We start from the raw sequence: 7,424 nt of genomic DNA, 5'->3' as shown, positions 1-7,424 counted from the left end.
ATTTTATTTGTGTCCTCCCTTTTTTCTTGGTGAATCTAGCTAAAGGTTTTTCAATTTTGTTTATTTTTCCAAAGAACCAGCTGTTAGTTTCATTGATCTTTTCTAGTGTCTTTTTAGTCTCTATATCATTTAGTTCTTTTTTAAAAAATTTATTGATTGATTGATTTTGGGCTGCATTGTGTCTTCGTTGCTGTGCACAGGCTTTTCTCTAGTTGTGGCAAGCAGGGGCTACTCTTCGTTGCAGTGTGCAGGCTTCTTATTGCAGTGGCTTCTCTTGTTGTGGAGCACAGCCTCTAGGTGTGCGGGCTTCAGTAGTTGTGGCATGTGGGCTCAGTAGTTGTGGCTCACAGGCTGTAGAGTGCAGGCTCAGTAGTTGTGGTGCATGGGCTTAGTTGCTCCACAGCATGTGGGATCTTCCCGGACCAGGGCTCAAACCCTTATCCCCTGCATTGGCAGGCAGATTCTTAACCACTGCACCACCAGGGAAGTCCTATTTCATTTATTTCTGCGCTGATCTTTGTTATTTCCTTTTTTTCTACTAACTTTGGGCTTCATTTGTTCATTTTCTAGTTGCTTGAAGTATAAAGTTAGGTTGTTTATTTGACATTTTTCTTGTTTCTTGAGGTAGGAATTTATGACTATGAATTTGTCTCTTGGAACTGCTTTAGCTGCATATTGGCTTTTGTTTATACAAAAAAAGAGCCATATTCTATAGGTTGGAGCTACAATATGAAATGAGCAATAGCTCTATAAAGAAAACTTTAAAAGACTGCTTTAAAAGAGTGCTTTAAAACTTTAAAAGAAAATAATATGTGGACAAAGAGAACAGTATTACATAATCCTGAACAGGAAGATTCAATGTCACAACATTACCAACTCTTACTAAGGTAATTTATAAACATATTACAATCCTAATAAAAATTAAAAATGAGATGTTTTTAGCAAGACAGACTTATTCAGAAGTTTTTCATGTGGAAAAGTAAACAAGCAAGAATAGCCAGAGAAACTGTGAGAAAAAGATAGTAATAAAGGTGGACCAACTCTACTAAGAATTAAATTATATTATAAAACTATATAAGTAAAAAATAATACAATACTGGCTCATGCATAGAAGACAACATTTTAAAATTCCAGAAATACTCAAATATATATATGAGAATTTAATATATGATAAAGTTTGAATTACAAATCAGTTTTGAAAAGATTTGTAATTCAATAAACAGTGTTAGAGAAAATGTTAGGGAAACTCTATGCCCCACATGAAAATAATACCAGTTGGATCACATGTTTAAATGTAAAAAGAAAAATTGAAAAGAAAATGGAAACTGTTAAAGTAGTAGAACCTGTACTATTCTTGATCATCATAGAATGAAGACCATCTATGATGGAAAGCTGACATAAAGACCAGAAAGCCACCTCCTTGCCTTAAGATGGGATGAACTCAATGTAATTTATGCTCCAGGGATTCCATGGCACAGACTGAAGCTTGATTCCAGTCCAGACCATTCTGCCCTACTTCTCTCACTGTACTTTTCTTGAAAGCACTTCCTATTAAATCATGTGAGCAAGAATGCCTATCTCAGGATCTCCTTCCAGGGAACCAGATCTAAAACACTTGTGAATACATTGTCTGTTAGGAAATTTAATTTAAAACAAATGTTAAAAATAAAACCTACATTCTGAGCCCTGGCTATAGGTTAATTTTACTGCTGAGCACATCATGCTTTATTTACTTTATTCTTTGAGATCCAACTTAAGCCTCATGAATTGCCTCATAAAAGCAAGCCAGTTAATCTTAAAACATGCCTCAAGCACAGTCAAGTTCTGGTCCACAAGACTTTATTAATGTGATCAGCTACTAAGATTTGAGGAGAAACTCCAAAATTGAGGGAATTCCTTCTCTTGGTATAAAGAGTAAGAGACTGGTGGGAGGGGAAGAATTGATTGCATTATTCTGTTTGTTCTAATGTCTGGTATTTGAGACCATGGAACAATGAGATTGAAGTCTAAAACCTGGAGACTTCCATGCTATGAGACTGCACTGCCAGACCACACGATCTTTTTTGTGTTCCCATTCTGCTCCCCAGCCCCTGCTTTCTCAGCAAAATTATATGTGAAAATTTTGACCAGAGAGGATTACATTTGCATGTGGGGCTCCACTAGATTTAAAGCCAGCGTGCCAGCCCATAGTTTTGTCAAAATTTTGACCGATTTCACCTCATCCCAGCAAAGACTGACCTTTCATAGCAATTTCACTTCTCTGCCTGTTCAACCCTAACCTCAGCAGCTGGTCCCAAGTATAAAAGCATCCTCCACCCCTTGATCCTCGGAAGGGTTCTTTTGGTGTTCTTTCTATCTAGAAGAGGCTGTATATTAGGTTTATCTGACAGTTTCTAGCAGGACTAAAATTTGTTCATGTCTTTCTGCTTTCTAATAAGAGGTGGAACCCCATTGCACCTCGAATTATTTCCAATATTTTTCTGAAAGTTCTTACAATACAGTAAAATATAAAATAAAAATATCATAGTGGAAGAAAGGAAGCAAAGTATTATTTGCATATCATTGGAATGTATATAAGAAAATAAGAAAGTCACTTAAAAATTAGAATTAATTGAATTCAAAACTAGTTGGAAGATAAAATACATATATAAAAATAAATGATTTTCCCATAGAACACAAATAACATGAAAAAAATAGAGTAAAATCTTATCAAAAACAAATACTGCCACAAGAAATAAACACCTAAGAATTAACTTAAAAAATAAGTAGGATATTTATGAAGAAAACCTTACAAATTATGTTAGAGATTTGAATAAATGAAAAGGCATACCTCTTTCCTAGATAGGAAAACTGAATATTGTTTTAAAAATTACAGTTTTTGAGAATTATTTGATAGGTTTAATGCAATTTCAATAAAAACTAAGGGTGCTTATAATTTTAAATTGGGATTTCAAGGAAGATCTTACTGAGAGGGTGACATTTGATCTAAGACTTAAAGGAGGTGAGAGAGCAATCATGAGATCTGGGGAGGAACATTCCAGTCAGAGGAAACTGAGGCTTTGAGTTGTGCAGGAGGCTTGAGAGGTTTGAAGGAATGGAAAGAAAACCAGCACAGTTAGAAGGGAACACATGAGGAATAGAGTCATAACAATAAATTGTAGGAATGAAATCAGAGAGGAAATGGGGTCAGATCATATATGCCATTGTAAGGGCTTTGCTCTGAATGAAAAGACAAACCAGTGGAGGGTTTTAAGCTAAGGAGTGCAGGCACTGAGCTACATTTTAATAGAATCTTTAATTGCTGAGCTGAGAATAGCCCAGTAGGTGGCAAGAGTAGAAGGAAGATAAATTTAAAAGCTATTACAAAATTAAAACTATTTTGAGTTTATTTTTGTATATGGTGTTAGAGAATGTTCTAATTTCATTCTTTACATGTAGCTGTCCAGCTTTCCCAGCACCACTTATTGAAGAGACTGTCTTTTCTCCATTTTATATTCTTGCCTCCTCATCAAAGATAATTGACCATAGGTGTGTGGGTTTACTTCTGGGCTTTCTATCCTGTTCCACTGATCTATGTGTCTGCATTTGTGCCAGTACCATACTGCCTTGACTACCATAGCTTTGTAGTATAGTCTGAAGTCTGGGGGCCTGATTCCTCCAGCTCTGTTTTTCTTAAGATTTCTTTGGCTATTTGGAGTCTTTTGTGTTTCCATACAAATTTTAAAATTTGTTGTTCTGGTTCTGTGAAAAATGCTATTGGTAATTAATAGGGATTGCAACCTAAATGTCCATTGACATATGAATGGATAAAGAAGATGTGGTGTACATATACAATGGAATTTTACTCAGCCATAAAAACGAATGAAATAATGCCATTTGCAGCAATGTGGATGGACCTAGAGATTATCATACTAAGTGAAGTAAGCCAGACAGAGAAAGACAAATATCATATCACTTATATGGTGAGTCTAAAAAATGATACACATGAACTTATATACGAAATAGAAATACACCCACAAATATAGAAAACAAACTTATGGTTACCAAAGGGGAAAGGGGGGAGGGATAAATTAGGAATTTGCAATCAACATATATACACTACCATATATAAAATAAATAATCAACAAGGACTTACTGTATAGCACAGAGAACTACACTCAATATTTTGTAATAACCTATATGGGAAAAGAATCTGAAAAAGAATCTGTGTGAGTGTGTGCGTGTATGTATATATTCAGTTATATATATATATATATAAAACTGAATCACTTTGCTGTACACCTGAAACTAACACAACATTGTAAATCAACTATACTTCAATAAAAAAATGAGAAAAGTTAAAACCAATTAACATATACAGTTAGAGAGCATAAGATTACTATAGATAAGTAAAGAACATAATTTCTAAAAACTAAAATAAATAAGAAGCTTAATCTCACTTCTAATTTTTTAAAAGTTCAAAAGAAACTCTGAGATAACATTCTTTAGCCAATTACAACATTAGCAAATATCTTATAATTTATAGTAGTGTATGTTGGCTAGCATACATCCAATTTCAAGTACTGCTGTAGAAGATGCATACCCATTGACTTAGTAATTACCATTCTAGTTATCTGTCTTAAGAAGTAAGAAATTTAGAAACTAATATTTGCAACAAAGATGTCACTTCGTTATTTATTCCACACACTTGTAATGAATAATCTGAAAATGAAATTGAGAAAACAATTCCATTTACAATAGCATCAAATAGAACAAAATACTTAGAAATAAATTTGACAAAAGTTCAAAACTTGTACACCGAAAGCTACAAAGTATTGTAAAAATAAATTAATGAAGACTTAAGCAAACAGAAAAATATCTCGTGTTTATGGATTTGACAACTTAATATTGCTAAAATGGCAATCATCTCTAAATTGATCTAGAGATTTAGTACAATTTCCATCCAAGTTCCACTTGGCTCTTTTGTAGAAATTGACAAGGGCCCAGAATAGCCAAAACAATCTTTAAAAGGAAGAACAAAGTTGGAGGACTCAAATTTCCCAATTTCAAAACTCACTTAAAGCTGAAGTAATACTGTCTCATACTAGCCTGAGAATAGACATCTAGATCAATGGAATCAAAATAGGATTCCAGAAATAAAATCATCTATTTATGGTCAATTGAGTTTAGGCAAGAATGCTAAGACAAATCAATGGCAGGAAAGAATAATTTTAATCATTTGCTGAGAAACTGCATATACACATGCAAAAGAATGAATTTGGACCCCTACTTCACACCATATACAAAAGCTAACTCAAGATGAATCAAAGACTTAAATTTAAGACCTACAGCATCTAGAAGAATGCTCAGAGAAAAATATGAATGTATATCTTAGTAATCTTGAATCAGACAATGATTTCTTACATGTGTGTTTACAGCAGCATTACCCATAACAGCCAAAAAGTGGAAACGACCCAAATGTCCAACAACTGGTGAATGGATAAACAAAATGTCATATATTCATACAATGGGATACTATTAAGTCATAAAAGTGAATAAAGTACTGACACATACTACAATGAAATGAACCTTGAAAACGTTATGCTAAATGAAACAAGTCAGTCACAAGAGGTCACATACTGTATGAGTTCATCAACTAAAATATCCAGAATAAGCAGTTTCATACACACAGAAGGTAGATTAGTGGTTTTCAGGGCCTGGAGGCAGGAATTTTTGCTGATGAGTATGGAGTTCCTTTTTAGGTGATGAAATGTTCTGAAATTTGATAGTGGTGTTGGCTGCACAACTCTGTGAACATACTAAAAGCTGCTGAATTGTATACTTTAAAATTGCTATTTTGCAATTTTTTAATTAGAATTCAATAAAGTTGATCTAAAGAAGCAGGGGAGTTATGCTAGACTACCTCTACATAAGGAAGCATTGAATATATATTATATTACCTAGAGACTAATAAGAGATGCTATTGCAGCCATCAAGCAGGATTAGATTTCTCTGAAGAAAGCATAATTAGAGAATAAAAAAGGACTCTAAAAAAATCAAAGTTTTGCTAATTAAAATGTGAAAATATCAATAGAGGGATTAGGAAATAAAATTAGCAAAAATTCTTCATGCTTAGTTATGGAAAAAGTAGAACCAGAATACAAAAATAAGTAAAATAAATAAGAAAATAAGGTTAATCCAGAAACATCTAAATAATAAGAGTTCCAGAGAGATTAGGGGAAAGAAAGGTAAAGAAGTAATCAAAGAAAGAAGAAAATCTCCTGGAACTAAAAGTCGTAAGTCTGTAAATCAAATGAGCTCACAAAGGATCCAACAAGAAGGGTAAAAAGCAATCCACTTTAAGTCATTTCCTCTTAAATTTCAGAATACTGGTTAACAACAGATGAACTTAAATTACTCCAAAGAAAATAAACATGTGACATACAAGTGCCAAACATCAAAATGGCATCAGACTTATAGAGCAATATTGAATGTTAGAATAGTGAAGGATTGCCTTTCACATTCTGAGGGTGAATACATTTTAATCTAAAATTCTATATGTAGGTAAACTATCAAGCAAGTAGAAGGCTAATGTGAACATTTTCATTATACAATTCTTTTAAAAATCAACCTTTATTCATCCTTTCTTAAGTTACTCCAGTATGTTCTTAAGAAAAATGAAGAATTAAACCAAGAAAGAGGAAACAGGGATCCCTACTCAAGAGGGTAGTGAAGGGAGCTGTTCAGATGGCAGTACTGCACCAGACCTACAGAGAAACCAAGTCAAAGCAAAAGAGGGATAAAAGAGGGAGGTGTATAGAAGAAAAATTTTTAAATAGAACTGCTAGATTATTTGACATATGTGTGCTTTTGAAAAAATCCTGATAACTGTTTGAAAGATCTGTTGGAAAAAGTGGTTAGAAAATGATAGCTAGAAATAAGAAACAAACCAAAAGTGAAATGAAGTAATTATTACTGCCCCCTCCCACAAAAAAGAAGAAATATTCTACTAGAAATGAAACTTAATCATAGTAAACAAATTGGTGCAGTAATAAATAATATTTGCATACTCATGAAGGAAACATTGACTATTGCTGATAAAAATTATGACAAAAATTACATTGGGATAGGAGGTAGTGTGGAAGTCATGTAAAAACTAAATCCTCAACTATCATAATAGAAAGTTAATAACATCTAAAATTGGTAAATTTAAAAATATTGTAATTATATCACTTAGAAATATAGACCAGTTAAAAGGACTCAACGTGGTTCTTCCTGAGGAGGCGGGTTGAGAAGCAGAGTGGTACATGGCAAGAGAATACATTTTTGTTACAAGACTGTCAACTTGATTTTTTAGCAATTTGTACATATTGATGAAACGTACTAATTTTAAAAAGGAAAACTGGAATCATTTAGGGTATTTGAATAACAAAAAGAACAAGCAT

The sequence above is a fragment of the Globicephala melas genome, chromosome 3 (assembly GCF_963455315.2).
Source record: "Globicephala melas chromosome 3, mGloMel1.2, whole genome shotgun sequence".
In the NCBI taxonomy this organism is placed as follows: Eukaryota; Metazoa; Chordata; class Mammalia; order Artiodactyla; family Delphinidae; genus Globicephala; species Globicephala melas.
Note: the sequence above shows the minus strand (reverse complement) of the source record.